Source organism: Triticum aestivum, chromosome 2D, assembly GCF_018294505.1.
Source record: "Triticum aestivum cultivar Chinese Spring chromosome 2D, IWGSC CS RefSeq v2.1, whole genome shotgun sequence".
NCBI lineage: Eukaryota > Viridiplantae > Streptophyta > Magnoliopsida > Poales > Poaceae > Triticum > Triticum aestivum.
Window position 1 is genome coordinate 17,829,566 of NC_057799.1, and position 23,571 is coordinate 17,853,136.

Here is a 23,571-nt window from a genome sequence, read left to right on the forward strand (position 1 = left end):
GCCGATTGTATGGAGTAGGGAAGATCACCCTCCCCGGGTTGATAATCCGGGTCGCCTGGCCTTGGTGGTGGCTCCTCAGGTTGGTGCGTATAAATTCACTAAGGTACTCATGGACGGAGGTAGTAGCATCAACATCCTCTATTATGAGACCTTCCGTCATATGGATTAACTGATAAAAGCCTCAACCAGTCCAATACTGTTTTCCATGGTGTGGTGCCCGGTAAGTCGGCGTATCCAGTTGGTAAGATCGAGCTGGAAGTAGCCTTTCGAGATGAGTACAACTACAGGGCGGAAAAACTGACTTTTGAGGTGGTCAAAATCAGAAGCCCGTACCATGCTTTATTTGGGCGGCCGGCTTACGCCAAGTTCATGGCACGGCCGTGTTACGTATATTTGCAGCTCAAGATGCCGGGTCACAATGGGACCATTACGGTTCATGCCAGCCGGAAGATAGCTTTGGAGCGCGAGGAAGGTGACGCTGCTTACGCTGAATCTGTTTGTGCGACAGAGGAATTAAAGTTTTACAAGGATAATGGTGACCCGACAGATATGACGTCTTTGAAAAAGCCGACCACGGAGCATGAGCCGGTAATGAAATTTAAGTTGGCCGATGAAACTAAGCTTATTGACTTTGTGCCAGGCGACTCATCTAAGCAGTTCAGCATCAGTGCCAATCTGGATCCTAAATAGGAAAGCGCGCTCATCGAGTTCATCCGTGAGAACCGGGACATCTTTGCATGGAAACCTTCTGACATGCCGGGTGTACTGAGAGAACTCGCTGAGCACACTCTTAATATTGATCCAAAATTAAGCCAATCAAGCAATTTCTCCGGTGGTTTAATGAGGAGAGGCGGAATGCCATTGGTGAGGAAGTAGCCTGGCTCTTGGCGGCCAGGTTCATCATTGAAGTCTTTCATCCAGAATGGCTAGCTAACCCGGTGCTCGTGCTCAAGAAGAATGGCACCTGGCGTATGTGTGTGGATTATACGGGTTTAAACAAGGCTTGTCCGGCTGATCCTTTTGCTCTCCCACGTATTGATCAAATTATTGATGCTACGGCGGGTTGTGGGCGTTTGAGTTTTTTGGATGCTTACTCTGGATACCATCAGATCAAAATGGCAGTTAAGGACCAAGAGAAGACGACGTTCATTACCCCTTTTGGAGCCTTCTGTTATGTGTCTATGCCTTTTGGGCTCAAGAGCACCCAGGCGACTTACCAGCGGTGCGTACAGAATTGTCTTCATAATTAGATTGGGCGCAACGTTCATGCCTATGTGGATGATATAGTGGTAAAATCCAGAGAGAAGGAGGCCTTGATAGACGATCTGAGGGAGACCTTTGGTAATCTCCGGGTCTACAAGATGATGCTTAACCCAGCCAAGTGTGTTTTTGGTGTTCCTGCAGGCAAGCTCTCTTGGGTTTTCTGGTTTCTCATAGAGGCATTGAAGCTAACCCGGAGAAGATCAAGGCAATCACCTCTCTGGCTAAGCCAGCGTGTATAAATGACGTCCAGCGTCTGGCGGGTCGGATCGCTGCTTTAAGTCGATTTATAAGCCGGTTGGGTGAAAAGGCCATACCGCTGTATCAGATGATGAAGAAAACAGATGACTTTGTCTGGAGTGATGCTGCCAACGCCGCCTTTGAGGATTTGAAAAGACAGTTAGCTGAACCGCCAATTCTTGCTGCTCCTGTTGATAAGGAACCCTTATTATTGTATGTAGCCGCTAACGCATGAGCCGTCAGTGTGGCCATAGTGGTGGAGCGCAAGGAGGCGGGTAAGGAACATCCGGTTCTGCGGCCGGTTTACTACGTCAGCGAAGTACTCATTGAGTCCAAGCAACGGTATCCACATTGGCAGAAGCTTGTTTATGGGGTATTCATGGCAAGCCGGAAGCTTAAGTAAAATTTCCAGGGCCACCCTATCACTGTGGTTGGTTTTGCTCCTTTAGGAGATATCATCCAAAACAGAGAAGCCACAGGAAGAGTCGCTAAGTGGGCTATTGAACTTGGGCCTCATGGTATAAAGCATGTGCCACGCACGGCCATCAAATCACAAGCATTGGTAGATTTCATTAACGATTGGACAGAGCTGCAGATGCCTGAAGAGAAACCAGATAACACGTACTGGATTATTCACTTCGACGGGTCCAGGCAATTGGAGGGCTCGGGGGCTGGAGTCGTGTTAGCTTCCCCTCGAGGTGACAAATTTCATTATGTGCTACGGCTGATGTTTCCCTGTACTAACAATGCAGCTGAGTACGAGGCCTTGCTCCATGGTCTTCGGATGGCTAAGGAGACGAGCTTAAGCCGGGTAAGGTGCTTTGGCGACTCAGATTTGGTGGCTCAACAAGTATCAGGCAAGTGGGATTCAAAGGACCCCCTCATGGCGGCTTATCACCGTGAAGTTGATGCCATTGCCGGACATTTTCAGGGTTACCAAGTAGAGCACATTGACCGCAGAAAGAACGAGGCAGCTGATGCCTTAAGCCGGCTGGGCTCTCAGCGAAAGCCGGTGCCGCCTAATACCTTTTTGGATATTCTGCATAACCCTTCTGTCAAGTTACCCACAGAGGAAGACTTGGCTGTTCCAGACCCAGAAGCACAGTTGGTGGCGGCTCTTCATGTTATCCTAGATTGGACAGTGCCATACTTGGCTTACATGACCCGAGGAGAATTGCCTGAGGATGAAATTTTGGCCAGACAAATAACCCGGCGGTCTAAGTCAATGATAATTGCCAATGGCGAGTTGCATCATCGCAGTGTCACTGGGGCTTTTCAGCGTTGTGTTTCCCCTGAGGAAGGTCAAGAAATTTTACGAGAGATTCACGAGGGGGATTGTGGCCATCATGCCGGCTCAAAATCCCTTGTGGCCAAAAATTTTCGTCACGGTTTTTATTGGCTGACGGCTCATGCTGATGCAGAGGACTTAGTCAGTAAATGTGACGGTTGTCAGAAGTTCTCAAGACGTGCTCATGTGCCGGCTCAAGAGTTGAGGATGATTCCAATCACTTGGCCGTTTGCAGTCTGGGGGCTTGATATGGTTGGACCTTTCAAAAGGTCCAAGGATAAGAAGACCCACCTCTTGGTGGCGGTTGACAAGTTCACAAAGTGAGTTGAGGCAGAGCCAGTTAGTAAGTGTGATGCAGCCACGGCAGTTCAGTTCATGAAAAAGGTGATATTTCGCTTTGGTTTTCCACACAACATTATAACTGACAATGGTACCAATCTGTCTAAAGGCGCCATGGAAGAATTTTGTCAACGAGAGCATATTCGACTTGATGTTTCATCAGTGGCTCACCCCCAATCCAATGGTCAAGCTGAGAGAGCCAATTAGGAAATCTTGAAAGGCATCAAGCCCCGGCTTTTGGTCCCTGTGCAGCGGATGCCGGGTTGTTGGGTGGAGGAGTTACCCTCTGTGATATGGAGCATCAATACTACTCCTAATAGGTCTACGGGTTATACGCCTTTCTTCATGGTTTACGGAGCCGAGGCGGTTCTCCCTAGCGACATCCGTCATGACTCGCCTCGTGTGGCGGCTTATGTTGAGGCGGACAATGAACAAGCGCGTCAGGATGCTCTTGACTTGTTGGACGAACAGCGTGACGTAGCAGCAGCTCGCTCGGCGATTTACCAACAAGACCTGCGCCGCTATAACAGCCGCCGGGTTAAGTCCAGAACCTTTCAGGAAGGTGACTTGGTCCTCCGTCTCATCCAGGATCAAACAGATGCACACAAGTTATCCCCACCTTGGGAAGGGCCCTTTGTGGTCAGCAAGAACTTGCACAACGGGTCATACTACCTCATCGATGTTCGAGAAAACAAAGATTCACGTAAATCGGAGGAGGAGACCCGCCGGCCGTGGAATATAGCTCAGCTTCGGCCTTATTACACTTGAGCCACCAGCTCTCATAATGTACATACTTCCGTGACAATGTATATATTATGATAAATAATAAAGCAGGACCTCTGTCCTTTTTTCCCCTCAAAGGTAAATGTGTCATTGTTATTTTCATTATGATATCACATGATCACTTGGGGGCTGATCCGGCTTACGATCGTATTCGAATCTAACCGTTAAAAATTATGATCACTAGGGGGCTTCCTGTTCAAACATAGGTCGTATTTGAACCAAAGAGAACATAGCTGTCGATACCCTTTTGATCGGCACACTGCCGAGCTCACTGGGGAGTTGCTTGGTCATATTTGAACCATAGCTCAACCCCCTTTGGGAACCGACGTGGATCGTATTCGAATCAGCGTCGTTAAACAATTCTCAAGGTCATTTGGGGGCTTCCTGTTCAAACATAGGTCGTATTCGAACCAAAGAGAACATAGCTGTCGGTACCCTCTTGATCGGCAACGCCAAAACCACTGGGGGCTATATGATCGTATTCGAATCTTAGCTTAACCCCTTTGGGACTGTTTTCCGGTCGTATTCGAATCAGAAGCCTCCAAATTTTTGAAGTCTCTTTTTGCAAAACAATCTTTTGGATTTTATTTGAAGTTCTTTTTGATCATGTCTAAAGTGTTCAAGGGTGGTTCCCATTCCACCGGCTTAACCTTGATCAATAAAGATGATAGCATATAATAAACATCGTATTACAGAGTTGGGTTCTCACCCTCATTGTTCGGGTCACATAAACCGGAAGTGTAATCGAAGGATCACAGCCGCCAAGGGACTTGTGATTTGTTTTATATGCAGGGCAACTTCAAGCAGCTCTTTAAATGTAAGGAAAGCAGAGGATCAAGCATAACCCGGGGGAATATAAGAGGACGGCTTAAACAGTGTTGAGCGCCACACACGTACGCGATGGCACGACAAAAATAAGTGTTCTCCTACTCTATTACATGACTCCCTGAGTCCAAATAGTGAAGCATTGTTTTTTATCAAGACATAAATATGAGCCGCCTGAGGGATCAAAGGTGTTGTTGGGCCGACGCTTCCGGTTCATCCCATTCCACTCCGCCGGCTGTTTCCCTTTCCTGGAAAGTTGATGATTTCCAGTCAATGCCACTCAAGGCTTCAAATTCAGCTTCATCAACAATTAACCCGGCCGGATCAACTTCAGGGGCGAAGGTATGCTTACGAGTCGGAGGGATCAGACTGATTGCTTCATAATGTGGTGTTGGAATTCTCTGATTCTCGGCGTCATAACCCGATTGATATTTGGTAAGATCTGTGTCATTACCGATCAGAGTGGCCACAGGGCGTATGTCCTTCACGCAAGCGGCGAAATCCTTCTGGTCAAAGGGAGTGCCGTCCTCCTTCAAACTGGGATACCCAAGGGCGATATCGGCCGGGTCTAGCTCCGGTAGCCACGCCTTGTCCCGGCTTAAAGCAGCTATGGCTCCGGCTCTTGCAGAAGCTCGTCTCAATTCCTGGAATCGTTGAGGTAGCACGGCAAGCCGCCTTAGCACATCCGCCAGATGAGTGGGAACTTCATTTGACAGAGCCACGACGGCTAAGGCACGTTGTGACCCGGTGTAGAGTTGTTCCACCAGGGTATAAACGGCCTTCAGTTTTGTCAGCTTGTTCTGGTTGAGATTGGCACTACTGGAGCTTGCATTACAAGGTCAGGTGAGCTGAGAACAATTGTGATGTTTGTTGAAAAAGATTCAAGCTAGCTAACACTTACAGAGTAACTTACCAAAGATTGCTGAGACCATCTGAGATATATGGCGTTTTAAGCCGGATAGCTCGGCGGTTGTTTCTGCAAGAGTGGCCTCCGCTTGTTCAGCCCGGTTGAGCAAGGCAGTCTTTTCATCCGCCCAGGCCTTTCTCTCTGCCTCAAACTTCTTTTTCAATTTCTCTTGTGCGGATACACTGAATTCAAACTTGTTATTCGCCTTTTGGGTTTCACTTTCTTGAGTTTTCAGGCGATCTTCAAGTTGGAGATCTCCGATTCAAATTGCTTAATGGCGGCCTGTATAAATTCCGGGATACAGTTAGGATTATCATAACGCAACATTAAGTCCCAAGCACTTTGCAAGCAAAGATACTTGGCACTTGGGGGCTAATGTATGCTAAACAGCTCTAATTACAGTGGCGGTTCATGGAAATAAAGTCCCAAGCATTTTGCAAGCAAAGATACTTGGCACTTGGGGGCTAATGTATATTGCTGTTCAAGTACTTGGTTAAAATACGGTGAAGACCGGTTCAAATATGCTATCTAAGCCGGCCCTTGGGTGCTACCGGATAAGCCAGTTTTCTTGTAGTGATTACCAAGCTGGTGTTAAGTCTACAACATATTTCATCATAAGTAATAGACTTGCGGGCTGGCATAGTAAGGATAACTAAGGAACAAGCAACAAGAGTTATACCTCAGATTTTTGGTGTATTTGTTTCACCATATCAATTTCCAGATCCCGGCTGTTGTACACTTGGTTTACATAACCAGAGACGATTTCTCCAATACTCAGATGAGCATAATTAGTGACATCCAGCCTGGTTTTGCGGCGTTCCAGAAGTTCTTCTTTGGCGGAGCACTTGGCCAGCGCAGTGGGTCTCCCCGGTTCAACGAAGTCAGTCCGGATGATTTCGACGTCCGGGACATTCACCTTGGCTGGGCTAGGGTTCTCCGGGTTCTCAGAACCTTCCATCGCTTGTTCAACGGACGGATCAGTGGTGAAAGTTGGAGTATCATGGGCTGGTTCAGGCGGCGGCTCATGAGCGGAAGTATCAGGAGCAGCCGTTCTGAGCTCCGGTTCAGCAAGGATTGGCTCTTCGGCCAGCTTACTTCTCTTCGTCCTCTTGGTGGGATTTACTTGTACACTGAAAATTAAAGGGTTAGCACAAAAACATGAGTAAGATAAGCACAAGATAAACAGATTATCATTACCCTGGAACGGTTTTAAAAGCCGGCATGCTGGACTGCATTGATTCGCCGGAGGAAGGTGAAGTTCCCTGATAGTTTGAGTCAGAGGAATTGAGTGGTTGACGAGTGAAACCCGCCAACGGATACAAAGAATATAAATCAGAGATAACGTTCGTCTGGCGTTTTCTTGTTGCATCGGGTAAGCCGGAGGAGAGGTCCGCATCTTTACTGGTCCGGGTCTGCCTCCGACTCTCGTGAATCTATTGCTTCAAAAAAATTGAGGATCTTGATAAGCTAAAGGATGTGAAAATCTTACTTTCCGGGTTACCCTTCAGACTTTCTGTCTCGGCAAAGGCTCGGAGTCGGAGGAAATTGTAGTTACCTCTTCAGTTACTGCATGACTTGCTCCCGTATCCTCCTGCTGATAATCAGTGTCAATAAGATGGTTAAAGAAGGAGCCTAAAGAGTCAAGAGTTACCTCTGACTCGGAGGTATCGTCCAGATGAAACATATTCGAGGCGCTAGGTTTGTTTCCCTTCTTACGGGCAGCGGCTTTCCTGGCGGCTTTCTTGGCCTTTCTGGCTTTCTTTGCAGCCTCATGGTCATACTTGACCTTCCAGAATTTATCACCAACCTGTAAAATATAGCAAGACTTTTTGAGTAAAGATGAAATTATCGAAGTGGAAAGTAAGATGCTCAATTTAATGGTTTACCGCTAGAGCCGGGTTAGCCTTGCAGAAAGGACTTAAGCCCGCTTTCCCGCAATCTGCCAGGCTCTCGTTCAGAAGAGACTTGGTCATGTCATCAACGACATCTTCAGTTAAGTCGTCAGGACTGTGCCGTAGAGGATCATTTTTCTGGCCTGTATAATCGCACATCAAGCCGGGGCGGCGGCTCAAAGGAATCACCCGCCAGGCAATCCAAACCCGGACCAAGTCAATGCCGTTTAGGCCATTCCCCAGAAGAGCTTTTGATCTTGTTTATGGTGGGGGAAAGTGTCTGACGTTCAGCTGGAGATAATTTATCTGGTAAGGGATGAGTTGACTCCAGGCGCAGGGCGCGAAAGCCGGGCAAAGGGTTCTCATTAGCCGGAGAAGTGTCTTGACAGTAGAACCACGTCTGGTTCCAATCTTTAGGGTGACTCGGCGGCTCGGCATAAGGGAAGAGACAATCTCTACGTTGCTGGATTGAGATTCCGCCAAACTCCAAGCTGGGCCCGTGGGCACATTTGTTTTGATGGTTCAAATAAAATAACTCTCTAAAGAGTAGTATGCTGGGTTCTTCTCCAAGGTACACCTCACGGAATACTTGGAAATTGCAGATGTTTGACACGGAATTGGGTCCGATGTCTTGAGGCCGCAGGTCAAAAAAGTGCAAGACGTCTCTGAAATTTTTTGAGCCAGGTGGAGCAAAGCCCCGGCTCATGTGATCAGTAAAAATGAAAACTTCCCCATCCTTGGGTTGAGGTTTTTCTTCTGACGGGTCAGGAGCACGATAAGACAAGATCTCTTTCTTCGGCAGATGACCAGTCTTCACAAAACCGTCTAAGATGCTATCAGTGACGGTGGATTTAACCCAGTTGCATGTGATGGGTGCTTTGGGAGCCTTGGGCGGCATTATGAAGGATGGAAGCCTATGACAAAATAAAAATTTCCAGTTCGAATTTAAGCCGGAGAAAATATTTCAATTCATATTCAAGATGGCGGCTTATGAAGGGGCCTAATGATATATGGCTAATTGTGTCAGATTGTTTAAGCCGCCATGGGAAACAGTAGCAATTAAATTATTTAAATCTACCCTGGGCGTCAGGATTATTCATTGAGCATTGCCTCTTTAAGCCGGAGATAAGAGTCGCCATGGCTAACGGATACAGTTTTTTGCTTAAGTATCGCACACACAGGTTTCACAGGTTGCAGCTGCTATTTTGGATCAAACGGTGGTTCAGAAAAGAAAATATTCTAGACCTAAAAACTAGTACAGATGAGTTTGTGAGCTCTAATGAGGTCTTGTTACAAGCAAAAGGGATCTGCTAGTATTGAAAATGGATGCGAAGCAATTATCGCATGAGTTCCATACTACTTTTGGATCAAATAAAGCCGCGGTGGAGGAGCTACGAAGAAACTGTGTTGAACCATGAAGAACACGGAAGAACTTGAAAACCCTAAATGCTGATCTGAAGTGCGGGAAGGTGAAGACTTACAGCTGTAGATCTACTGCGGAGGATCGCCGCCGTGCTTTGGTCGATTCAGGTTGATGCAGCGGCCAAGATAGATGAAGATGAGGTGCTCTGCTCTGGCGGCAGCGGCGGAGCTCGAGCAGCACCGGAGTTGCGAGAGGAAGAAGACGACAGAAAGGGGGAGAATGAAGAAAGACCTAAAGGCCGTGCATATTTATAAGGGAAGACTGATAAGTGGGCGCGAAAAACGAGGAGGCCGAAAACATGATTATCCAACTACAACGACGCCTCGATTTTCGGGATGGTCATTAACATAAAGATCCGTTGAGATATGACAGAATAAAAATGAATTTGATGGAAGATGACGTCATGGCGGGTTATCATGAATCCAGAAGATGACGTCATGGCAGGTTATAACTTTTGCACAGACAGAAGCCAGAAGGTTTTTTCTTAAAGTATTGAAGATTGGCATGAACCGGTTCAAATCAATATGGGGCCTAATGTTGGGGATATAGCTACTGGTGTAACCCGCCCAGGAGGGGCCGAGTTACGCTATAGAAATTCATTATATGAAGCCCAATATCAAGCTTGAAGATGGCGGTTCAATAAAGGGCTTAAAGCCCGTAGGCGACTTAAGGTCCGTAGTGATAAACCGCCGTAATGGTATGACTTGTGTTGTAAGGCAAGATTAACTAGTCACCGAGCCGGATACTGTTTATAAGCCGGCCGGGACTCTGTAGGCCATGGGGCGTCAACCCGTGTATATAAGGGGATGACCCGCCGGCGGCTTAACGCAAGTAACATCAAATCGGTAGCCAGGCATAGCGGATTCGCTCCCTGGTCACCGAAACCCTAGTAATTCCACCTCAACTCGAGTAGGCTTTTACCTTCACCGTAAGGGGCCGAACCAGTATAACCCTCGTGTCCTTTGTCCCACTTTAACCCCTTTAAGCTTCCTAGTTGCGATGGCTCCACGACTAAGTCCTTTCACGAGGACATCTGCCGTGACTATTCCACGACAGTATTGCCTCCATAGAGAGGGCCCGAACCTGGGTAAACATCGTGTCCCCCGTCTCCTGTTACCATCGACCATAGACGCACAGTTCGGGACCCCCTACCCGAGATATGCCGGTTTTGACACCGACATTGGTGCTTTCATTGAGAGTTCCACTGTGGCGTCGAAGACAGGATTGATGGCTCGCCTTGTTATCAAGGATAGTATCACCTCTGGAGGAGCCCTGGCCTCAGGCCAAACCCTCCGGCTGGGTGGCTTTACCATGACCGCCCATTCGGCCGTTAAGCCGACGATGACTTCTCGGGTCATCGAAAATCGCCTCCATGTCGACTCCGAATGCTCCAAACGGATGGATCTGACGGAGTTGTCGTATTTAAACGAACTCCAGGATCGCATCGCCGCCTTGGGGGTTGCTACAGACTACGATCGGATTGGGCTTAAACCCGATCAGAGAGAAATCAAATCTCCACCGATCACCCATCAGATAGCGGTAATCGAGGAGCAAAACAACAACTCTCCCTCTATATTGAGGACAAACTATGTTCGGATTTTCGGGCTTGAAGAACCGGATACCCGTCTGCGGAATGGCACGCCCTGCCCTACGAACCTAGAATCGAACGACGGGCCTGAAAAATCAGTTGATATCCCGGAGTCCGAACTATTAATTTCGGAAGTTTCTCAAACTCCGAATCCCAAATTGGGTCAGGGTTTGGACTTAAAGCCACCCACCCACCTAGATACACGCGATCTCATGTACATACGATAGCAGTCTCAGGAAACGGTCCATCACTTTTGGGCCAGATTCCTCCTTGTCAAAGACAAGATTAAAGATTGCCGCGACGAAGACGCAATCTCACTATTATGCAACAATTGCACGGACGAGGGAATCCTCAATGCCACCAACCGCCGTCGCGTATTACACTTCACTAACTTGGCAACCATAGTACAGAAGTACTGCACAATGGAAAGCGCCTGGAAAACTCAGGCAGCTCACTGGGAGCCACTAGTTTCCACTCAACCCCTCGTCCGGGCAAAAAGGATGCACCCTCGTGGGGCGCCCGATCAAATAGTAAAGAAATCTAAGCCCATTACGGGGCGCGGAACCGTTCTGGAGGGATTGCTCGATAGGCCATGCAAAATGCACACAACACCTGATACCATACCAACCCACAGCCTTAGAGCATGTTGGATACTCCGGCAAGTGGCCAAGAGCGGCGAGGATCTCCTCGTCAGAAATACCTCAGAGCAACACCCCCCGGAAAACAACGACCTCAGAGTATTGACGGTCTTCGAGACTTTCGCTTCAAATAATAGGCGCAAAAGGGCACTCTGCGACCTCGCCGAAGTCTGCCAAGTCGCAGCAATAAACCCCTGGAACGACACGGCCATAACTTTCAATGCCGGTGACAAACCAAAATTCAAGAGCACCAGTCGCCTTGGTCCGCAGTCCAATCGTGGACGGCTTTCGGCTCACCAAAGTGCTCATGGACGGCGGCAGCGGACTAAACCTCATTTACGAGGACACACTCAACAAAATGGAAATAGACAGGAGCCGCATTGAGCAAAGTAGCACGACCTTCCAAGGAATCATTCCCAGTCGGGAGGTGCGATGCGCGGGAAAAATCACACTCAACGTGGTATTCGGCTCGCCGGAGAATTATTGGTCCGAAGAGATAACTTTCCAAGTGGCCCCTTTCAACAGTGGATATCACGCCCTATTGGGGCGAGATACAGTTACACGCTTCCAATCTATACCTCATTACTGGTACATGAAGCTCAAAATGCCCAGGCCCAATGGTATTATCACTCTTGCCAGTGATCCGGACATAGCACTCCACACCGAAAACAAAACCGCATCCCTAGCCCTCGAGGCATTGTCTGAAGCCCTCGCAGCCGAAGAGTTAACCGCACTACGCTTCACGGTGGATAGGGACGACGTAATCCTAGACAAACGACCCAAATCCACCTCTTTTAAACCAGCAGATGAAATAGTCAAATTTCAAGTCCACCCAACGGATCCCAAGAAGACAGCATCCATCGGGGCACAACTAGACCCAATGGTTGACGCCGCGCTACGAGAGTTCCTGCGCGAGAACTGGGACATATTCGCCTGGCACCCTTCTGATATGCCAGGAATCCCATGCAGGTTGGCCGAACACAGCCTCAATATGTTGAAGGGATATAAACCGGTCAAGCAAACACTACGGCGCTTTTCCGAACCCAAACGACAAGCTATTGGGGAGGAGCTAGCCAAGTTAATCGAGGCCGGATTCATCAGAGAAATAAAACACCCGGACTGGCTAGCAAACCTAGTGATGGTGCCCAAAAAGGATAAATCCTGGCGCTTATGCATCGATTTCAAAGACCTCAACATGGCCTGCCCTAAAGATCCCTCCCCCTCCCTCGCATCGATCAGATTATTGACGCTACTGCGGGACACGACTCACTGTGTTTCCTCGATGCATATTCTGGATACCATCAATCAAAATGAAGGAGTCCGACCAAGCCGCAACGGCATTTATTACCCCATACGGGCCATTTTGCTTCAACACCATGCCCTTCGGGCTCAAAAACACCGGGGCCACCTACCAACGCATGATCCAAACATGCCTGGAGAAACAGGTCGGCAAGACAGTTGAAGCATATGTGGATGACGTCGTCATCAAAACTAGGCATGTCGAGTCATCGATAGACGATCTATGCCTCACATTCGACAACCTCCGTACATATGACATCAAGCTCAATCCGGAAAAGTGTGTTTTCGGCGTTCCCACTGGAAAACTGCTGGGCTTCATCGTTTCCAATAGAGGAATTGAGGCAAATCCAGCCAAAATCCGAGCTTTGTCACAATTGGCCACACCAACAGACCTCAAACAAGTCCAAAAACTAGCCGGATGTGTGGCAGCGTTAAGCCGTTATCTCCAGACTAGGAGAAAAAGCATTGCCACTTTATCGCCTTCTCCAACATACCGACCACTTCGAGTGGACGGATGCGGCAATGGCCGGACTGGAAGAAATAGAGGCTCTCTTAGCGAGCAACCCAATCCTGGCCGCTCCGAACGTCGGCGAACCCATGTTATTATACATATCGGCAACTCACCAGGTGGTGAGTGCGGTGCTCGTCGTTGAGCGAGAGGAGGGCGGACACAAGTTCCCAATTCAGAAACCGGTATACTACGTATCGACTGTCCTCACACCATGCAAATCCCGGTACCCTCATTACCAAAAGATAGCATACGCGGTCTTCATGTCCCGGAAGCTACGACACTACTTTCAATAGTGCTCAATCACGGTGTCTTTCGAAGTACCACTCAATGACATAATAAAAAACCGCGATGCCATGTGCCGGATCGCAAAGTGGGCCATTGAGCTCCTTCCATTCGACATAACATACAAACCGCGCTGGGCCATTAAATTCCAAGTACTGGCTGACTTCGTCGCCGAATGGACAAAGGCCGAACTCCCTAAAGAGTATGGCACATATTCCAACTGGGTCATGCACTTCGATGGTTCAAAAATGTTGGCGGGCTTAGGGGCGGGCATTGTCTTAACGTCCCCCACTGGAGACACAGTTCAGTACGTACTCCAAATATTATACACAGACTCCAACAATGCAGCCGAATATGAGGCCTTATTGCATGGTCTTCGGATGGCTGTCTCCATGGGCATACAACGCCTGGAGGTGCGCGGGGATTCAAACCTCGCAATATCCCAAATAAATGGAGATTTTGACGCCAAGCATCCGAAGATGGCGGCCTATCGTAACACCATTCTCAAAATATCGGCTCGGTTCCAGGGACTCGAGTTCCATCATATGGCTCGAGAAAGTAATCAAGCGGCGGATGTCCTTGCCCGAATGGGCGCCAAGCGTGACCCCGTCCCACCTAATATCTTTCTGGAAAGGCTCTTCAAGCCATCCGTGGTGTGGCAAGGGGAGAGCGGCAACACCAGTTCGGATATGATTACACCCCCGGATTCCGAACACAGTACCGATATCATCGGGGGCTCAACCACCGAAATAACACCATCGTCCCATCTTATAATGGCAGTAATTGCCCCATGGACCGAACCCTTTTTGGCCTACCTTAATAGGCGAGAGCTCCCTGAGGATCAGAATGAGGCTCGCTGCATTGTCCGACGCTCGAAAGCCTACAAGGTCCATCACGGAGAGCTCTACAAGAAAAGCGCTACTGGAGTACTTCAAAGTTGTATCTCCGAAGAAGAGGGGCGGCAGCTCTTGGTTGAAATCCATGCTGGCCTTGGTTGGCACCACACCGCAGCTCGGGCTCTTATAAGCAAGGCCGCCCGTACAGGTTTCTATTGGCCGACGGCCCGAGCAGATGCATAGGACCTTGTCCAACGTTGTGTCGGATGCCAGCTTTTTGCCAATCAAAGCCATATGCCACCCACCGCTCTACAAATAATCCCCATTACCTGGCCTTTCGCGGTCTGGGGGCTTGATATGGTCGGACCCCTTAAAGGAGGAAGCAATAAGAAAAAATATCTGCTGGTCATGGTAGATAAATTCACTAAGTGGATAGAGGCCAAACTAGTTAAAACGGCCGAAGCCGGACCGGTGATAGACTTCATATCCGGTGTCGTGCACCGTTACGACGTCCCACACAGCATCATCACCAATAACGGCTCCAATTTTACAGCCGATGAGGTGAAAACCTGGTGTGCTAATCTGGGCATTAAGCTCGATTGCGCCTCCGTCTACCACCCACAAACAAACGGTCAAGTATAACGAGCTAATGGTCTTATTATGAGCGGCATTAAACCAAGACTAGTGCAGTCTTTGAAAGAATCAGACAAGCACTGGGTTGAGGAGCTCGACTCCGTACTCTGGGGGCTGCGGACCACGCCCAATCGTACTACCGGATACACACCGTTCTTCATGGTGTACGGCGCAGAGGCCGTGTTGCCCTGCGATATTATTCATGACTCACCTCGAGTGCGCATGTATGAAGAGAGAGAGGCCGAGCTTGATCGGCAGGACAGTTTAGACGCCCTGGAGGAGGAGCACGACGTTGCAAAAGCCCGTTCCGCATTGTATCAACAACAGGCTCGCAGATATCAAAACAGAGAAGTGCGGGCCAAGACTTATAATGTTGGCGAACTTGTTCTACGCTTGCCAGAAAGCCCAAGTGGGAGGGTCCCTTCATCGTTGACGAAGTTCTCACTGGAGGAGCGTACCGCCTGCGTGATGCCTCAGACAATCGCTTAGAGCCGAACCCATGGAATGCCGCCAGACTCCGAAGATTCTACGCCTAGAGCCGGACTCTCTGTTCGTCTTCTTCTCCCTTTGTTTCCATTACTTTTTCCTCTCTCTCGCTTCTTTTTAGCTTTCAGCTCTTGTGCGGCTACACCGCGCACCTACGACGTACACATCCTTAAATATGTACGCCCATGATACCTGGGGGCTTATTTACAGAAGCTTATTATTATTTTCTGAGCATCAAGCTCACCACATATGTGTCTTTTCCTCATAGTACCTTTTCTTCGCCATTATATGCATCGTTATGACTTAAGTTTTGGCCAAGCTGGGTTGCCTGGCTCCTGTGCTTATGCCCTACGTTCCTGTTTGTTCGGCTAGGGCATAAAGGGAGCACCTCTGCGATTGTTACTGCCGGGCCATCTGGATGTGTACCTCAGACTGGGTGAAGCCGAAAGCTAGCGTTCTTAATGGAATATTCGGTCGGCGGACTAAAGATGTTTTTACACTCATTACACTACCAACCCCCAGATGTTATGTATACTGCGATTTTTTCAATCACTGTTCGGGCATGCACGTTAACGCATGTTCACCCAGGGAAAGGAACCCTTAACGGAACTATTCTCTCTGGAAGATGTTTCTTACAATCACAATGTAATTTAACATAGCTAGTCCGATACAACTTATCTGTTCAAGCAACTATGACCCCTACGCCTAGTTTCCACGCATACCCCAGTTTATTTTGCCGCTCAGGTATTCGGAAACACTCCGCACCTTCGGGTCCAGAGGTCGAAGCGAAAAGGTCTGCCATGACAATCGTTTTACAATCCGTCTAGGGACAAATATGTAATGGAAAGTACATAGTCACTTGGACTCAAAAATTTCCTCCTCTATGCCGTCTAACAGGTTGTCTAACTTACAATCCTGTTGGCAATATTTTGCGGCTACTTTTACCTGGTCATATACCAAACTAACGGGAATTTCTTTTCCATCTGACCCTAGAGGTCCCACCCGGGCCATATGATTTGGACCAAGCTTGGTATACTGTGTTTTCACCATAGCCTAGTCCTCTCGCGCACCTTCTCGGCAGGCCGATATCTTCCATAATCGGAAACGCCGCCGCGCTCCCTTGAATAGCTGCACAAGCTCCTGCATACTTCCTGGAGGGGAGGCATATGGCCATAAGGCCTTGGCAACACTCTGCATTGCCTGCCGAGCTCGCTCGTGAATTTGCGAAAGCTCTTGTAGTAGATCGCCTGAAGATCCGGAAATTTCCTCTTCGGGACGGCAAGTCAGTATACCTACCGACATAAATTTGTCAGTTCCTTTCCTCGCCGAATTACACGGGGGTAAGTTTGAAAGCATACTAAATATACCGCCTCGTAGCCTCTTATTTTCCTTCACGGAGTCAGCTAGCTAGGCCCGCACATCTTTCAGTTCTTCGCCCAGCTGGGTGTTGGAGTCCTGCAGTTTGTTTTTCTCCTCCCTGACCCGTGTCAGCACACGTTCGCCCGTGGCCCGTAGCCTTTTGGCTTCTTGTTCACCCTCTTGCGCGACTTCCAGTGCCTCTTTGAGTTGATCTGACGATCCTGCCATGAGATATGCAACTGTGTTAGCATTGCTGGTATATAATTCTATTTTCTCGATGGAGGGAAACATTACCAGGCGATGCCTTCTTGGATTTCTCCAGTTCGGCGGTAGCAGCAGCTAGCTGGGTCCGACACTTTTCCAGCTCTTGAGACAACAGGTTGTTCTTCTCCGTAAGCACCTGGTTATACAATGATCCTTAAATCAGATGTATCAACTGCTTCAAGTCTCGGGGGCTACTGGTATATAATTATCAGATTTGTACAATATGAACTCACCCGCGTATCTTTCAAATGCTGGTCTGTGGCTCTGCCAAGCCCGTCTCGAGCAGCTCTGATGTATGCATCAGCCGAGCTGAAGGCATTGAATGCCTCTCTTGTAAAGCCGGGGTCGCGAAGAGCGGCCCTCCGGCGCCGATGATTCATGGAGCTCTCCACTTCTGAGTTTGTGATGGATACATCATCCGAATCCTCTGCCAAAGGACAATTCGGCGTCACTCCCGTATCAGACCTCATCTTTACAGCAGGGTCTGGAACCTGGCAGTTGGGAGCATGACCGGCAGGACTCCTAGACATAGTCCGGCGAACGCTCTTCCTGATAAGGCACAAATGGATAATGTCACAGTTCGATGTGACTGTCAATGGGCATATTTACAAAGCAATTCCTCTTTTATGAAGGCTCGGTCGTGTCTTCGCTTGCCTTCCTCTTCGAAGGCTTGCCCGGTGTGGGCGCCGCTCTCTTTGGAGTCGCCTCTGGTGCGGCATGGCGTGCCGAACGCCTCCCCTTTGAAGCACGAGACAGTGCGGTGGGTGAGGCAGAATAAGGAAGCTCTTTCGGAGGAGATGTCTCCTGATTACTTACATTTGAGGCAGGAAGAAGGCCGGGATAGTCGGCTATAATGGCCACTTCTGTGCCATCGTAGCTCGCCTGGTAAAATACTCCCTCCTCAAGCTCTACGAATATGTCCGGATCCTCTTCGAGTCCGGGGTCAAGATCCCGGTTATGGTCCTCCGGCTGTGGAGCGGGGTTGTAGATCCCCGTGATGACCTTTCACCATTCCTGTTACAAATGGACGGGTTAGTATCAACTAAAAGTGACTCAGGGAAGGGATTGAGTAAGGTGGTGGGATTAAAACTCACCCAACTAGGAGGATTGTACATGGAAAATCGCTCTTGACGCTTAAGACGAGTGAACTCCTCTTTGTCCCCTTTATACAGACCGGCCAGTATTGTGGCCAGGGCGGTGAGGGAATCCGGACCCTTTCGTCCGCAGCGTGAGGCGTCATCTTCCCCATTGAAATGCCACATAGGGAGCCCCCTATATTGGAGCGGCTGAACCCCTCGTGCTATGGAAGTGGCCATTACCTCGATTATTGATAATCCGGATTTGGCGAGCGTCTTTATCTTGCCCATCAATTGACGGACTTCCGCGCTATCTTCCTCCTCGAGGCTCCGAGGGCGCCAGCTGTGGCGTTTCTTCAACGGAGCTCTTGAAAATTCGGGAAGACCCATCCGGACTGGGTCTGGGAGAGCGACGTCCTCAATATAGAACCATTCTGAGGGCCACTCTTCGGACGCCTTCTTCGGCGTGCCGGACAGGTATCCGGTCTCGGCTATGCGCCATACCTCGGCGCCGCCCACCTCGAATATCAATCCCCCTTGCAGCCCAGAAATAGCTCGCAAAGAGCAACGTAGCCCGCGATGTGCAGGATGGAGGTAGGAGTGAGATTGTGCAGTTGGAGGCTGTAGTACTCCAGGAGTCCTCGGAGGAAAGGGTGGATTGGAAATCTGACGCCTCTTAACAAGTAGGGAACGAAGCACACTCGTTCCCCCCTAGATGGATATGGGAAATTCTCCGCCTGAGCTCCGCCGTTGAAGGAGGTCAATCCTGCCCGGACGGGGACTAGATCCGCGGGGGGAAGAAATCCCTGCGTTTGCAGCTTGGTCAGCTGATCGTGGGGCACGGAACATATTTCCCAATTGCCTTTTTGGGAGCTGTGGGAGAGGGACGAAGAATTGGGAGCCATAGCTATGTTGGAATGGTTTCTCCTTGCAAACTTTGAGGATTTCCCGCTTGGTGTGGAATGGATCTGAGATCCAATCTCTTTAAATAGACGCCTTCCTTACATGGCTAGGGTGTTATGTGCAAAAATACCCCGACCTCTCGTATTCGCTCGACACGTGGAGACTGAAGCTATGGAGGCGTGGAAGCCGATGGGCGCGACATTAAATGAAGGGCCGAATACAGTTCTTTAAGTCAGGTACTTTGAAGTAATCAGAGGAGGAACCCGCCTTGCAATACTGAAGACAATCTGCGCGCCGGACACATCGTCATTGAAAGCCTGGTTCGGGGGCTACTGAGGGAGTCCTGGATTAAGGGGTCCTCGGGCGTCCACCCTCTTGGACATGGGCCGGACTGTTGGGCCACGAAGATACAAGACCGTAGACTCTCTCCCGTGTCCGGATGGGACTCTCCTTGGCGTGGATGGCAAGCTTGGCGTTCGGATATGAGATTCCTTTCTCTGTAACTGACTTTGTATAACCCTAGTCCCCTCCGGTGTCTATATAAACCGGAGGGTTTAGTCCGTAGGGGCAATCACAATCATATAGGCTAGACTTCTAGGGTTTTATCCATTACGATCTCGTGGTAGATCAACTCTTGTAATACTCATATTCATCAAGATCAATCAAGCAGGAAGTAGCATATTACCTCCATAGAGAGGGCCCGAACCTGGGTAAACATCGTGTCCCCCGTCTCCTGTTACCATCGACCTTAGACGCACAGTTCGGGACCCCCTACCCAAGATCCGTCGGTTTTGACACCGACAATGGGTCTTGTCCATCACATCATTCTCTAATGATGTGATCCCATTCATCAAATGACAACACATATCTATGGTCAGGAAACTTAACCATCTTTGATTAACGAGCTAGTCAAGTTGAGGCATATTAGCACTACTGGAATCAGCATCTTTGCCGTCTGCCATGGCGGACGGCAAAGGCATAGATCCCGGACGGCGAAGTCCTTTGCCGTCAGCCAGCGCACGACAAACCGTCCGTCTGAACATGTGCCAGCAAAGGCCTTCTTTGCCGTCCGCTTCCTGGAAAGGGACGGCAAAGGATTGTGCCCTGCGCTGTCCGAGGACAGCAAACAGCAAAGAGAGCGGACGACAAAGAAAAATATTCTTCTTCTTCTTCTTCTTCTTCTTCTTTTCTTCCTATTCCTTCTTTCCTTCCTCTTCCTTGATTTTCTTCATCTTATTATGTCATTTGTGGACTAAATAGGCTAAATTATGTCAAAAATGGACTAAACACGCTAAATAAGAAGAAAAATACCATTATCACGGAGGTGTAGGAATGGTCGGGGCTGCGCCAGTGGCAGACGGAGGTGAAGGACCGGTCGGGGTTCCGGCATTGGCAGAAGGAGTGGTCGATGCTTGTCGGGAGCCATGATGTACCAAAGATCATTTCCAATAATGTCGCGTTAGCAAGTTCGCAAACTGAAATGTGAATAGTAGTAAGCAACGACCATTCAAATCAAACTCAGCATGGTCGCCGGAGCAATTTGGGGCATCAGCGGAGGGGCCTGACCGTTTTTCTCGCACAAGGTCTGCACATTTTGTTCTCACGAGTCAGTCATATTAGATAGTAATGCGAACATTACATGCATGATTGAGCTAATATGCACGAGAAACGTACCACGATGAGCTCGTATAGGGCCCGGTTAGCGCTGTCGTTCCGGTTACTCTCCTCCTCCAACAGCTTAGCCGTCCTCTCCTCCATCTCCCTCTCCCTCTCCACTGCCTCCCTTTTTGCCTCCTCCAAAAGTGCCTGCGTCTTCAATCTCTCTTTCTCAACAATAGCCTGCAACACACCACTCCTCGTTAGCATTGTAATCATCCACCGACACACACACAATGTAATGGAGGAAAGGTGAGAGAGTCCGTATAACTAACCGCCATGGCGAGCTCCGCGGGCCATGCACGAGGCGTTATCTCAGGATCAGAGCTACTCAGGCGCTTCTTGATCTGCGGGAGAGTCTTAGGACAACGTATCAGTCCATCACCAATGGCTTGAGAGTCATGGGACCTCCCGCCACCAGATATCATCACCAGCTCTGTATCAAAAGGATCCTGGCTCGGGTTAAAGTCCTCCCCTTTCCTCGCCTTCCCCTCGTCTCTGTACTTCGCAAGCTTGTGGTGGGAGGAGATTTTGGTGAAGCTCTCTGGATGATCTAGGTCAGACTCCGTGAATGGCTAGGCCTTCTTGTACGGGGCCTATGGGCCATGCCATAGAGGTCGAACAGACTTGGCACAGGCTTCTTGTGGTGGTGCGCCTGAGAGAGAGGAACAAAATATTAGTTAAGGGCTCAAGCTAGCATGAAGAATGATATTGCTATGTAAATAGGTCATTTTGGAGCTAAGAAAGGTTATTATGTCATTTTCGAGGAAAATAAGCTAAGTTTAGGTCATTTTTGAGGTAACCAGGATTATTATGCCATTTTTTTACCAAAGTATGCTAATTATGTCATTATTGAGCTATCCAAGGTTATTTATGTCATTTTAGAGCTAATTATGTCATGAATGAACTAGTTAAGATTAGTTTAGGTCGTTATTGAGCTATCGAAGGTAGTTATGCCATTTTTAACTAACCTTAGCATATTAAGTCATTTTATAGAGCTATGTAAGGTTATTTTGTCATTTTATAGCTAATTATGTCATGAATGAACTAGCTAAGATTAGTTTAGGTCGTTATTGAGCTATCGAAGGTAGTTATGCCATTATTTAACTAACTAAAGCATATAAAGTCATTTTATAGAGCTATCTAAGGTTATTATGTCATTTTGGAGCTAAATATGTAATAAATAAAATATCCAAGGTAGTTATGACATTTTTTAACTAACTAAGCATATTAAGTCATTTTGGAAGGGATAAATGCTAGCATGAAGAATGAAATTGCATGAATCATGTAGCAAACCACATACCCAGTTATCCCCGTACTCAAACAGGTTGGAGCTCCCTTGATGGTGTGGCACACCTTCCATTTGGTCGCGCTTATCCTTGGCCCTTTGGTGTTCGACTAGCCATTCGGGAGAGCACCACGCATCCACCAATGCCTCCCAACAGTCCATCTTATCCACACACCATCTCGGGGGCACCTAAGTTAGTCAAGAGAAATTTCAGTGCTACGCCTACGAATCAAATCAAGAAAACTAAGTTCAAGGCCTTAAGAATAGGTAATTACCTACATGTACTTCTCCTTACTCAGAAACTTGCCGCGACAATTCTTCTTGGCCCTCCTAATACCCTTCGAGGCGTAGTAGTCTCGAACGGCCTGCACCCGAGCCTCGTGCCGTAAGTTCTGAAGTAGGCGCTTGCACTCGGTTTCGACAACCATAGACGTGGCCTCCTGCTCACCCTCTGAAACCCTGTAGAAGGTCTGCAATCAAACAAGATAACACTGATTAGTACAATCACTATGTAATCACTAGGTAGTGTTGACTTTTAATTCTGTAAAGGAGAAATTACCCAAAACCGACGGAACACCATGTCGGCCACCGTCTCACACAAGACACCGCCGACCATCTCCCACGGCGGGGCCGGGGCAACCGAGTACAGCTCCCAGCTTAGTGCTAGCTGTGGAACCTGACCCTCACCGGGCAACGTGACAAACCCAGGGAAGTGCTGCCGGCAAATCACACCAAGGACCTGGTTGGGCCTGCGGACACCACGGGGGTGTACCCAGCCCCTGCAGTATGACAAGGCCAACGCAATAGATATTAATTTGAAGGAACATGAAGGCAAAAGGTTAAAAAATATTAAATGCACCTACTTCAACCTTTAGGCGTAATAAACCACCTCTGGTCGGGGGTCGCCGGCACGGGCGGGAGCTTTGTACAGCCACGCTTGTAGACCTTCTTGCCCTTCTTAACCAGCTCGTCGTCGCTGTAGCTATCATCAGAAAAGGTGTCCTCGCTACCATCCTCCGGGCCAGTAGCCTCCGGAGTCTCGTGGGAAGAAGACGGCGGGATCGGAGTCTTCTGGGACGAAGACCCCGTGACCGGAGTCTTCTGGGACGAAGACCCCGTGACCGGAGTCTTCTGCGACGAAGACTCTGGGACCGGACTCACGTGGGGCGAAGGATCGGCGACCCGAGTCTGGTGGGGCGAAGGATCAGCAACCGGAGGCTCATGGACCGGAGTCCGAGATAGGTCCACGTCAGACGGAGCAGGCCTGTGGTCGGGTGAATCAGCTAAGGGTGGCGGCGAGGAAGGCATAGCAGCCTTCCTACCTTTCCCGCTGCCACGTCCACCTCTACCAGCCTTCTTCGTCCTCCCCCGACCTCTCCCAGCCGATGAAGAAGCGCCCGCCGCAGTTGTCTGCATACTGCCTAGCAGCGCTCTCCGGAGGGGCTGGGCTGGAATAATGGAACCACCCCTCCCAGTAGCGCTCGCAGGAGGCTCGGGGCGCTCTGGAATCTTGCCCACCATATTGTCAACACCTGAATGACAAAAAGTAAACGAAATTAGTACAACATAAAAAATTTGGATACCTGACATGAACATAATAATATGTATATAATTTAAGTGCATCATCATCATAAACATAATAAAAATACACCCGATCAACACAAATATTAATATATATATATATGATGTTTTGCATAACAAAATCAAAAAATACACAACCTAACTCATAATTCACAAATATATGACCCCGTCGGGGTCGGGGTGTGGTTGTGTTGTCAGGGTGTCGGGGTCGATC